The sequence below is a fragment of the Manis javanica genome, chromosome 12 (assembly GCF_040802235.1).
Source record: "Manis javanica isolate MJ-LG chromosome 12, MJ_LKY, whole genome shotgun sequence".
Taxonomy (NCBI): Eukaryota; Metazoa; Chordata; class Mammalia; order Pholidota; family Manidae; genus Manis; species Manis javanica.
The window spans coordinates 77,597,160-77,610,221 of NC_133167.1; positions in this window are offsets into that span (position 1 = coordinate 77,597,160).

Genomic DNA, 13,062 nt, shown 5'->3' on the forward strand with positions numbered 1-13,062 from the left:
ATGCGCGGGGATGAAAGTGTGGGGGATGCTGGTCACCTCCATCCACCCGTCTACCCATGCATCCCTCCCTTCCTCCTTGTATCCGTTCTTTAACTGTGTACTTTTTAAACAGTGTTACTATGTAGCATAAGGCAGTAATACAGAAATGAAAGACTTCTGCCCTAAAGAAACTCAGAATCTAGTGCCACTAATTTGCATTCTTTGAGGGGACATGATTCCTTCAGATTTCACATATTTAACCCCAGCTGAGAGGGATTAAAGAGAAAGAAACCAGGAGGATTTTCTGATTACTTTTCTGTGATTCAAGACATCTTCGAACTTTGTGGCAAATATGGAAGATCAAAAAGTCTCATTTAGGTTCATTTCCTCACCCCACAGAAGCAGCAGCCCTTACCAGCCAACCAAGAGAAGAACACTCATTGGACAAATTGGACATTTGCATTGGTCAATATATATAAAGTTTAGGGACACAATGGGGTCAGATTCAGCTATTTATCAGCCCTGTAACCTGAGGATAATTTATAAATTTTCTGAGCCCTTTTTCTTATTTTTATATAAGCACAGTCCCTGCTTCATTTCACAGGACACTTTTCAAGGAATAAAATAGCTCAGGATATATGAAAGTTCTTTAGAATCTCTACGCTGTTATGCAAAATGCGAAGTGGATAAATGATATCTTCCAGCCAAGAATATCCCTCAAGCATCTCCCAACCCAGAAATGAAGACGGCACATTTTCGAAATTGCCTTAACGTTGGTCATCTGTCTACTTAAATGCCTTTATTGTTAGAAGCTCACCACTTCCCAGGGACACTTATTCCATTATTAGACCTATCTGACTATTTAAACGTGCTTCTCCATAACAGGCTATAAGATACGCATTTAAGACCTGGTCATAAAATTCAAATGGCAGTTCTCAGTAGGCACCAATGTTACAGCATTTTTTGTCTCGACTTAGTCCGCCGTGTTCAGGAGCTGGCAGTCCCATCTCTGCCATCGTCTCTCCCTCCAGTCTGCAGGAGTTAATGCTGTCTGGGGATGGGGGGTGGTATTGTTTGTGTTGGTAAGTGTGTGTGTGTTTGTTTATGTGTCTGTTTTCTGCAGGAGCAAGGAGCACCCTGGAGAAGAAACAGAGGAGGAAGGAGGATGAGGATGGTGTGGGGTGTGCTCATCCTTGGAGGGACAGAACCACAAGATGCTAAAGTGCCCATTTGGATGAAAAGTGTTGTCAGACTTACAGGCCCACACCATGCATGCTGCTTTGAAACTCTGAGGGAAAAGCTAAAAAGCAAGTGAGGCCACTTCCCGTGTCTGGGAAGACCAGTGCAGATGCGTCCTGAAGGAACCAAGCAAGAATGAGATGGCGCGAAGAATGTCATTACACCTGGCCGTGAAGTGAGGGAGCTGCGTCCTCATTCAGAGCAGCTCCTCTTCAGGAAGAAGATAGAAGACTAATACTCGGTCCCCACACACGTGGGGCAGCCCCCTGGTGGGAACTCCCAGCCATGCCACGGCACATTTAGGAAGAGCTGGCGGGCAGATGTGGATGTCAGGCTGAGACCCATGCAAGCTAATGAGCTGGGAATTAGGTGTCAAGGTTAATATGACTTTCTTGCAACCCTCCCTGGGGACATTGAGATGATGAATATTGTTATTATTAACATTAGTGTCAATTAAGAATATCACACAATAGTGTGAGGTGGAGGAGGGTTCAACATTACTTTGCAGATTATTAGAACCAGTTGTTAAAAACAAATACTATTTTTATTTGATCACTTTTCCTCTTGAGCACAAGTTTCTTTCTTATGGCTTATTTTGTGAACCTCTTTCAATAGATAACAGATTATTAACCATCTAACTTAGAAATATGCTACTTTAAATCCTAAATACACTATACATAAGGTATACATTTCCCCTCAAAAGCTGACTTGAAAACTTCACCATACGTACACTGGTACTTAGGAGTAATAAATATGAATGTTAGTTATTTCTAGGAACACTTTATGCTGCTTCTGTGGCTATTTACAAATATACCAATTTGAAGAAGGAAGAGGTTTGATGGTAGTTTGTTTTGCATTCCCTCTTTCTCAGTGGCGAAGGTAAACAGTATTTTGGCTTTCTTTTCAATTATTCCAAAAGGATTCTAGGGATATTCTTAAAATTTCTAAGGGATCTTCCTTAGGGATGACTACAACCCAGGAAGAAACTTTAGGTAAATCTGTAGGAAATTAAATCATCATATTTGTGATCGAACACCTTTATAAACCTTTACAGTGACAGATACGCCAGTTGAGTCAAAGAAAGCAGGAAGAAAAAAGCAGATTATGAATCAAGAGACTGAAAGATGCAATCCCAACACTCGGTTTTCAACCATTTGACAATTTTCTAATTAGTCACCATGGAAGCTCTCAGTATCATCCTTCCCTTTGTTAGGTGGAAAGACAGGGGAAGCAGCTGGGGAAGAGGGAGGTAAGTAAGGTTCAAGGAAAAAAGAAAAACAGTTGGGGGTTCCCGCTGGAAGACAACAAAGGCTTTGCAGGGAAATAACTTCCTTGCTTATCAGGACCAAGGTAAACAGGTCCAACCAGATCACAACACAGGCTCAACGGAACAAAACTAAGAACCACCCAAACCACACCTCATTATCATCTCATTAAAATAAAATTGAGGGTTACTCCCCCTCCATGCTCCCATCCCCACTTCCACCCTCCCCACCATATCCTTTCCTGTGTGTCTTCTCCGGAAGGATACACACTGAGAGGGGTGGCTGTATAAACTGACCTGTCAGTCAAATGTCCCCACCTTGTCAATCAAAGAGGCACCCCCCAGCCAGACTAATAAAAAGGCCTCCCTCCTAATGGACCCAGGCCTTTGTTTACCTGGACTCTGGCCTAGTCCCTTGGAGTGTATTCAAATAAAACTTTCACTCTGCTTCACTATTGTGTCTCTGTCTTTCAGTTCTTTGTTCCAGCAGGGACAAGAACCGAGGAGAATAAAACACGACGTGTTAACATCTTGAAAGAGATGGCACCTTCCATCACACAGAGAGAAAACAATAGATGTTTATAACCCAGGTGGCATCGCAGTCCACCTTCGTGCATCTCTTTCCATGAGGATGGAAGGCTTCCAGTTTTGTCAGTTCTGTTTTTCTTTGGTTTTACAGATTGTTCTGCCTTAGAACAGTCCACACAGGCTGATAATAGGACACTTTGTTCTCTTTAACATAAACATAACTCCATGAAAACTGTAATTGCTTTATGCCTATTCCTATTCTGCAGTTTTAGTGAAAATCTCCATATGAAAGAGAGTTTGTTGCTGGGTTGAAGAGGACCCTGACATCCCGAAAAATAAGGACATGAAATGAAAGAGATCAAAGCAAGAGAAATCATTACCTTCCTGCCCTATCTGTAGTTTCACATCAGTTTTTACTATACTCATGAAAGACTGTATAAATAAATATTTTATGATCCACTCTCTAACCTGGGTGCCATGTTAGAATGCTATAAACTTTCCCATTAGGTTATGCTTTGAATCAGAGAGAAACATATCCAATGTTAGACCAGGAAAGAATCCTAGCTATCTAGTTCAAAGTTCTTAATTTTATAAATGATAAAAAGACTCAGAAAAGCTGATTGCCTCTTGCAGGGTCTTGAAGCAGATGGTTCTTAGATCCAGGTCTAGAACTCCAGCTCCTGCTCTCCCAGTTCTGTACTTTGCCCAGGGGCCACAGTAGTTTAACTACATACCCTGTCATAAGCCTCCCCGAAGAGCTAAGAGCCTAGACTTTCTTTTCAAAAACCACCTGTGGAAGTGACAGGACACGTGACCTTAGCATCTCAGAAATGCTGAGTTCTTGGCACCTAGAAGGCTAAGTTCTCCTTCACGAAGGTTTCCTTGCACAAAAGAAAGAGGTGTCAGCCACTAAGCCAGCGTCGAGAATCCTCCCGTTGTTACTCCTAAGAATACTATCCACCCCCCCAAAAAAAAACAAGCAGCAGCTTGCTATTTGTTTTTCCTGTTTATCATGTCATTTCTCCATAACTAAGGTCTCCCCTGGCATAAGACATAGACCCAAGTTGGGACCTGCAGGAGTACAGGTTTGTCCATCATTTTTTCCTGAAATGCATCAGGGTTGGTTTGAAACCCCCAGAGCCTCCTGAGTGAAATTCAAAACCGTCCCCCACACCTGGAGGGCAAAGAGAGACCAACGAATGAGGCAGACGACTCCAGGTCAGTATGTCGCCAGTTTAATAAGCAAGGGAACTTACATACAAGGTTCGCCTTGAATGGTCTCAAGATTAGTCGGTCTCTGCACGGCCTGCCAGAATCTTAAGAGCTTACATAACTCTTAACTGCGTTCAGTCACACATACAGTCCAGGTTGTCTCAATAGCACTTTGCTCTCTCAAGGCTGCATCCTGGAAGTGGCTCCAAGTGTGGGTACAGTGGGTAGAATGTATTCCAAGAGCAAGTGAGCTGTCAAGGAGCCTTCTATTGTCCCTGTGCAGCTCATGGGTCCACTGGTGGTCACATCCTCTCGATGACGTCCTCCAAAAAATCAGAACAGATTTGTTTCAGGGCTCAAGGACAGCTCCACAAAGACCTATAAAAAAATTAGATATAAATATAGATAGATACAGACATAAAGTCTAAGTGAAATCATGATGCCTGTTCCACAATAAAAGTAAAGAAATCCATTAGGCTATAAATTTTATTGTAAAGGATATGTTCTCTGGGTGATAAGACCAAAGAAGATACCAAAATGGATATTACAAAGAGCTACATCTTTGAAAGGAAACCAGTGAGCCCTCTTGGGCCAGGCCCTAGTGATCTACCACCGCTCATGGTCACACGTCCAGGGGCACCAGAACGTGAATTTGAAGCTTCCACCAATGTGCATAGTTCACATTAATCCTTCTCTCTATAATGATATTTTTGAACTTAGGCATGTTCTCATTAGAATAGGTATTAGAGGAAATATTTTATATTGTGAGCAACAGTATAGCATTAGACATAAACTCCACAGCCAAGTTTCTAGGTTCAAATTCTAGCCTACACTCCTACTAGCTACATAACCTTAGGCATGTTAATTAACCTTTCATGATTCAGTTTCATTACCTATAAAGTATGATAACAGTAACTACCTTTTAGTTACTAAATTAATTCCATCAGATTAAGATAACAGAGCATTCAGAAACATACCAAGCACATAGTAAGCAGTATATAAATTACTGTTTTTTATCCTTACCTTTGAGCATGGGCACAACTATCTTTGGTTTATGCAGGATAAAGGTAATTAATAAATGTTTGAATGAATGAAGCAACAAAGGGAGATCATATTAATAACTTTTATTTTAAATATAGATTTTAGTATGCTAATAAGTCATCACCAATAGACTGAAATCTAAACATTGATTCTTCAGAGAAGGAACCCACCAAGACTTAATCTTATGCTCCGGACACAACATCCCCAAAGAGCCTCTTTAATAGTGAAATAATCTTACCCCACAATGTATCCCAGGGCAGCCAGTTCACTCAACAGTGTGAACCTGGTGGGAACTGGCTTTACTGTTCTCCAATCACTGCTTGTAGGTACGCCTGTGGAATCTCCATCCCTTGGTCCTAGCTTCAGGGAGGTCCCATGTGCCCAGATTCTTTCAGGTGTAAGAAGCCCCACTTCATTCATGACGACCCCCATACAGGGAGTTAATCGGGTTGGGTCCAGGCCAAATCAAGATGCAATCTCATAGGCCGTCTGAAGCCTCTCCCCAACTACCCTGAGTCAGGGTGACAATGGGGGAGGCTCCTGGCCTGACCCTTTCCCCCTTTCCTCCCTATCCATTTCCTCCCACTTCTGGCTTTTCCAAGATCTGAGTTAAGGAAGATGAGATTCAAGGAAAGGTGTATCCTATATTTGCTTAAATTACCCTTCATGTAAGTTCCTCCTTGATTAGTACTGGCTGGTCACCAGTGACCTCTTTGGGGCAGATATCCAAACACTAGCACTTCAGTGAGGTTCCTTGGAAGCATCTTGAGGAGTTTTGCAGGCACTCTGTACAGTTCCCAGAAAAAGGTGATCTGGTTTTTGACTTGTCTCTTGAAATTCTCCCCAGCCCCAGTGGTCTATCTCTTCCCATCCCAACCTATCACCCCAGTGTTCTCTCACATCAGCAGCGCACTTTTGGGACAAGGTGCTTTTAAAATAGCTTCCACCTTTCACACCATCCTCTTAAGTCTTGGGAAACTCAAGTATCCTTCCCATGTCACTTGATGGAAAGGTGGGCTCCCCCTGGTCCCCGCTCATTCGGCTCTGTCATCACAGCTGCTCCAGCTGCTGCTTTCAAATCTCCCAGGTAAGAAGCAAGCCCCAAGCCCCATTTTCACACACACCTCAGACATCAGGCAGCACCTGTCCACTCCCAGGACCTCTCTCTGCCTTCTATTCCTCTAGCAGTCCCGGGGAAGCCAGAAGGGCTTCTGTGCTTCAGTGAGCCCCTAGCTGTGAGAAGAGATGCCAATTTCCTCTTATTTGAGGTACCCTCACTATCTCCTGGTAGTTTTCTTGCAGCCCTCTCAGTTGGTTTGAAGGAGACATTACTTTCCTTTACCTGAAGTGCATGGGGAAACCCCACAGTCCTCCCCACTAAAGCAGCAGCTCACTACCTCTCTGCACAACTTGCTTTCCTCTGTGGGCTGTGGATGAGTCAGGCGGTAATGGAGTAAAAGGGAAATGAACCCAGGACAAGTCCTGTCAGGGTTTCTTAAGTTCACAAAGCTTATCATTTCTTGTACCATCTTTGCGCCAGGCATGGAATTGGACAGCATTACAAACAGCAAGGAAAGTATTTGAAATGTTTTAGGAAGGAGACATAAAAGGGAAGGAGGGCAGTTCTTTACAGAAGTCAGTAATACAATATGATAGATGAGACAAAAACGCATTCTGGTAAATAGGATTGGAAATGTCTGTGAATTCCACTTTTATCTACAGCAAAAGTCATCCTACCAAAAACAAATACTTGGTAAAATACTAAGCAATAAGTTATTTTATCTTGATATTAAGGATTCTGATGCAATGGATAACTGATTAAAATTGAGTTTGACAGACTAATGTCCTTAACCATGTTATTATGAGTATTCAGTTATGTGTACTATTAGTTCTGGAATTTTAGGAAATGATCAATTCTTTAGTTATTATCTCTTCACTAAGATTAAATTAAGATACATTTCTTGGGTTTCTGTCCCAAGGCAAAAGTTCTTAATTAAAAATTTTAATTTAAAGTTTATATTTTTACCGCTTAAATGTTGCTGTGAAATTTCAAGATATTCACTGATACAAGTTTTTGTTAGGTATATAACAAAATGATGAACAAGCAGTTTCTGATTTATGTAAGGTCAACATATGTGAGATATGTTTATATATAGATAAATATATAAAATAATAATTATATGTTACCTATATAAATATACTTCTACACAACAATTGTTGAGCAACTGCCATGTGACAAAAGAATTTTCTTCCTTCTGGAGAGCTCAATTTTTCTGTCTCTTCAACCTGTTATTGCCCAGAAAAGCCCCTATGATATCTTTATTCCATTTTTACTTAGGGATTAAATGAAATAAGATTCAGAATAGGTTCTAGATACCATAGTTTTTCTAGCAAGAGGCATTAAAAGGGGTAAATTTCCATTGCTATAATTTATTCTTTCTCAATAGCAACATTCTCCTGCCCTTAAAGGGTATCTCTAATCCCAAATAATCTCAAGGGCTCATCCCTCCTTCTTCATTTCTCCTACAAAAAATGTGGCCACAGGTACTCCGGGAGGCCCACTACAAATGCATATTTGAATCTCTCCTGCAAACACTGGTTCAGGTCAGTGCTGTTGTGGCAGCCAGAGACTGGAGGGTTGGCCTCGTGATCCGACTACCTGCAATCATTCCTATAGGAAATCATGTCCAGAGTTCCAAAGAATGGACATGAAACACGAAGTGAGACATACCCTGACTTCTTTAAAATTCACAGAGAGATGCAAGGGGGAAAATTCCTTCTAAAGTTCTACCTTTTTGAATGAACAATATTACCACGGTGTCTCCTAAAGAAACATCTTCAGAATTTCCCATTCTATATAAAGCAGCAAACTTCCCCTTGATATTAATTCTTGGTCCAGTGGAGAAGAAGATCTTCCCTCATTTCTTTCTTCATGATCTGATAAATCAATCTGCTCTAAACTTATCTGTTCTTAACATCTTTGCTTTTCCCGCGGCTGCCTCTGTGACCTTTCCTCGGGAACTGAAAACATGAGCTTCTTCCTCCTCTTTAAAATGGAGATATTATTTGGTTTGAGGATTAAATGAAGTAAATCACCTAACACATACTGGACAAGAATACCAGCTCTCCACCTTTATAAATAACCACTCTCAAAGGCCAAATCACAGACTGAGTTGTGCATACTAGACTTTATCAAAAAATCAAGGAAAACATAAGTTCAGTATTTAAACCTGGCCATCGTTTGAACTCTGCACTTTTTTGCTCTTAGCTAGTTTCTGTTTTCAATTTCCTTGAATCTGGTTCTCATCTTAATACAGGTAAAAGTTACATGGCTACATAGTCATGATAGGCATTTTAAAGTATTTTTGCATTTTCCCCAAATAAAACTAACAAATATTTAAGGTTATATGTATTATGTGCCAGTTTAGGAGCCTCAAGAAATGTGTTAGTTTATAGATACACATTTTTGAAAATCTAAAATAGGATTATCTAACCTGGCCACCAACTTTAGTTACTGCATTTAATACTGGACCACTTTTGGCTATTTCCAAAACTGAGATTTATCCTTAAAGAATGAGTAGGCACTGCTCCTGAGTACATTCAAAGGAATGTGCTAAGCAGCATAGTTGGGCAGAAAGAACAATGAAAAGTGAATCTAAAGAACTTCCTTCGAAATTCATCATGTTATCACCAATTAAATGACCTAAGGAAAGTCATATAATCTCCCTGCACCTATTTTTTCTGCTACAGAATAATGATTCAGGTATCTGCCTTGTTAACTTTTAGAACTATTGTTAATACATAGTCCATGTAACAAAATACACAAACCCTGGACAGGGCTAGAAATAAAAAGCTGAGTCAGAAGAACATAGACCCTGACCCCCTAATAGAATCAAAATAATGGTATGTCTGTGAAAGCATTTAAAAACATTTTTAGGTGATATGTGTTACTGGACCCCTCGTACTCCCAGTAGTGACGGCCCCTGGAGAATCACGGGATAACGGAGAACCCAGTCTTCAGACTCTGTTAACTTTATGATGAATCACAAGAGAAGGTAATAGAACAGCATGTGCCCAACCTAAAGGAGGAGGCTTCTAAAATTTAATAAGGGCTAAACCTCCCAATTCATGGCAACAGCTTTTAAAACCCCGTTGCAGGTCAGCAATCCACGCTCCCCTATTACACCCACTGTGTGACTCCTTAAAAGCTCTTACTGAACACACGTCTGGATATGTTGCTCTTCTATCAGTGCTCAGTTTTCTGTGGAAGGGTGGCCTTGGAGCTTGCAGTGCTGGCCCCAGAGCATGTGTGACCCTCCTCTGCTCAAACTACAGGCTTGTTTACTGCTTCTTACCTGGGCGTCCTTTGCATCACCCCGTATGAATATGATAAAAGAGATTACAAAAGGTCACGTGACAGGTAAAGGAAAGGTAAAGAATTCTAGCTATCAGTGTTTCATTAGCATTTTAAGAACTGCAGGGTACTAACTATGGGCCACTGGGATGGATCCAAGTAAGACACTGTCCTGGAGCACTGAACAGACAGGAAAGCGGGCCAAACAATGAGGTGACTGAGACAGGCCGTGCCAACTTCCAGTGCAGTTACCCCAGTTTAGCCCTGCAATCCCATGAAAATATAAAGCGTAGTCGGTGTATCCTGAGCAAGGCTCCCTAGGCACACAGCCAGCTGCATTTCCCAGCCTTCATTGTAGTCAGGCGTAGCCCCGTGACAAGTTCCCGGGCCAACAGAACGTGAGCAGTTCCGTGCGTCACTTCCAGGCCCCGCTCGCGGACATCCTTCTGTCCATCTAGAGGAAGACAACCCCTGCGGACCTTGTGCTGCAGAAGATGGACCATCAGTCTGACCGAGTTACCCAGTGGAAAAGGGCCGCTCACCTCACCCGTTTACCCTCCACCACCCTCGTGGCAACAAGAAAGAAACTCCTACATTTCAGACTTGACAACACCTTGGGAGTCGGCCTCCTGTAAACAGTTGTGAGTGTGGGCTCTGCAATCAAGGTAGGCCTCAGTTTGAGTCTGTGTCTACCACTAGCCAGATGTGTGGTGTTATGTTTCTCTAAGCCCCATGGTTGTTTTTTTTTTTAATGTATACTATTGGGATATTAATAGGATCTATTTCACAGTATTGCTGTTTACCCCAGTGCCTGGCATGCCCAAGTGCTCAAGAAAAGTCACTATCATTATTGTGTATAGCCTCCCAGGTAATTTAAAAAATTAAACTGAAATAGTCCTTATCACTGGAGGAGAGATCGGACCACCGAGGTGTCTCCAACCAGTAAGAGGACTAACTACTGAGCTGCCAATCAGTGCTTGTTAGCATGGGTCGCCCCACCTAAAACCTCATGCAAAGGGCGTTAAAAGAAGCCCCCCCTGAGCACTCGGAATCTGTCGGACATAAGGTCGGGACCCGCTCTAATACAGAGCATCATAAACTTCCTTGACTTTGGTCTCATTCCATCCAGCTTCCCTGCGATGCCGAACCTAACTCTTCCCAACACATCCAGGAAGTCACTCTGGTGTTTTCCTTCCAAGGGGTGGGACTGCACCTACCTTCCCAGCCGTTAGTCATGTGTGCCTATGTGATTTATTCTGATCACTGAAATGTGGGTGGAAATGACATGTATCATTCCCAGGGGGAAGCTTTCAGAGTCAGCATGCATTTAAAATGCTCTCTTTTTTTTCTGCCCCACCCATAGCAATGACCCAGCAAGTGGCTGCTCTGTCAACTTGGGTCCTAGAGTGAGGAAACACCAGCCAACCCTTGATGGATATGCAGCATGGCCAAGAAATAGATCCTTGTCATTTTAAGCAACTGGAGATCTGGGGAGTTATTTAATACAAGTCCCTCCTGGCCTGCATAGAAACAAATATTCATAGGTAAGTTTTAAAAAGTTTCATTATTTTACAGCAACCTCTAGTACTAGTAACTGACAACTGTAGAGTGGTCACAATATTCCAAGAAGTGCTATGCGCTTTCTGTATGTCAACTCATCCATTTCCATAACCCAGTGAGATACCTGCAGTGTTCTTTGCCCCATTTAGTAGGGACAGAAAGATTAAGTAACTTGCCCGAGATTACATACAAGGCCAGCGCATAGAAGCCAGTCTGAAACCAGCCCATCTGCCCCTGGAGGCTGTATTTTTCTCCTCGCGTCCATTATTTCCTGATAAGGGTGCTGGGGTGAGCCCCCCAGGGCCAGGCTTCAGGACCAAGGCTCTCGTGTCATCAGTTGTCAGAAGCATTGACTGGCCAGTGGACTGGCTTGGAACACAGTCCCTCCCTGGGAACCGACCAGGCAGAGCGCGGCCTCACCCAAGTTATGCGTGTCCCTGAAGGGCTGGCAGAGCCTGGGCATCCGCGTGGCAGTTCGACTTCTCCCTTGGCCCTTTCTTGCTTTCCTCACTAGCATTGGTCTGCAAGCACCGCCCAGTATACTTGCTTCATGTACACCTCAGTTTCAGAGTATATCTCCCAGGGAACAAGAACAACAATACCTCCTATGTAGTCCTGCAAATGTACTATAACATAAGCATGTTACTATTAACTCAGTGCTCAATTAACTGCCAAATGACTCACAGACCATGTGAATTCAGGGCAAGATCCTGGGGCTGTTCAGAGAGGATTGGCATGAGGATGCATCTCACAAGTTAATGGAAATATAGAATCTTCTACTCTCTCAACTGAATCTGGTACACTTCATTTCTCATAAATGCTACCCGTAGTTATTTAGCTCCTGAAGAAAAAAAAACAACCACATATTTTGTATGTAACAAATGGTGGTTGGTCTTTATTATGACATGTATTCAGACTTGTGAGTAGACTCAGGAGCTGGGGTTCTTTACCTCCTTCATGAAGACAGATGTCTCAAGAGACTAAAAGCCACGTATCTTTATTGTACCAAATATTACATATCTCTGTTTTAGTAACACATAAAATTACTACGGAAAACTGATGTCTGAAGTTGATTTTGATTTCTAAGAAATAAGTAGAACCTCAAATTTAAATTATAACCAATCAGCTCTCTCCTGCACATCTTAACTTACCTCACATCTAATTCTAATAATATCTAAAGTGAGGCAAGCATTACTTTAATGTATCTCTTTTACAGTTGAGTGTTTCTCACAATCTAAGCTCTGTCCCAGTACCTGTTGTCTACACTTCCTCAGAGGAAAAATACATACTATAAAACTTGAAATAAATGGGAAGTTCATGGAAGTAACAACAAAATAAGACAAATTATAAAACCAAGAGTCTAAATGGATCTGTGCAATTTAAGAAAAACATTATTACTGACCTAACCTTGGTATTTGCATACGTTATGCATTGCACACTCTGCTAACATATCCTCACTAAATAGTGATGTAGATGAATGGCAAAAGTTATGTAGAATTGAGGAGAAATTAGATTGTTATACTTTCTTCTTTATGGATTGTCTTAGTCTACTGCTTAGTCAAGCTGCTATGACAAAGGCCACTGACTGGGCACTTAAACAACAGAAATTATTTCTCACAGTTCTGGAGGCTGGAAGTCTGAGATCGTGGGGCCAGCAGGGTTGGGTTCTGGTGGGGACCCTCCTCCTGGTTTGCAGATGTACATGGATCCTCACAAGGTGGAGAGGGTGAAAGAGTCAGAGAGAACAAGAGAGAGAGTGTTCTAAAAGTACTTCAATCCCACTGGGCGGGTTCTGCCCTCAACCTAGTTATTTCCTAAAGGCCCCCATCTCCGCAACCATCACACTGGTGTGAAGTCTTCAACATATGAGTTTGGGTGGGGGGTC